Below are 499 nucleotides of genomic sequence, written 5' to 3' on the forward strand. Positions count from 1 at the left end.
GAAGAGTGAGATAAGCCGGCTGTACGCCAGGTTTCGTGTCTAACAAACCAAATCTAACAAAGAATAATGCTAACCTAGCTAGCACACTAGCTGGACTAGCTAGCAACATGATTACATCTAGAGAATAGCTAGCACACTATGCGCTAGCGCGTTACCCTTAAACAAAGTCAAGATCTCATAAAACAAAGTCAAGATCTCATAAAACAAAGTCAAGATCTCATAAAACAAAGTCAAGATCTCATAAAACAAAGTCAAGATCTCATAAAACAAAGTCAAGATCTCATAAAACAAAGTCAAGATCTCGTAGAAGTGTTCTTCCCTCCATGTCCCCTTCGGGTTGAAAGAAATTTTTAGCATTACGGAGATTAGTTTGTTAGAGGACACGGGGATTTACTCTGAGCTGGGGCGTTCTTCTTCTGAACCGTCCCCCTGACCTTTGTCCTGCCTAGAACTGCCCCCCCCCCCTTGACCTTTGTCCTGCCCAGAACCGTCCCCCCTG

The 499-nt window shown here is 43.7% G+C and overlaps 1 protein-coding gene across 1 annotated transcript in view; it reads right to left on the minus strand.

The window, feature by feature from the left end:
• The window catches only part of rasal2 (RAS protein activator like 2), a 35,975-nt gene that overhangs the window by 7,706 nt on the left and 27,770 nt on the right, over window positions 1-499 (minus strand). The gene's annotated exons all lie outside the window — the stretch shown is intronic.

Source organism: Etheostoma cragini, chromosome 12 (assembly GCF_013103735.1).
Source record: "Etheostoma cragini isolate CJK2018 chromosome 12, CSU_Ecrag_1.0, whole genome shotgun sequence".
In the NCBI taxonomy this organism is placed as follows: Eukaryota; Metazoa; Chordata; class Actinopteri; order Perciformes; family Percidae; genus Etheostoma; species Etheostoma cragini.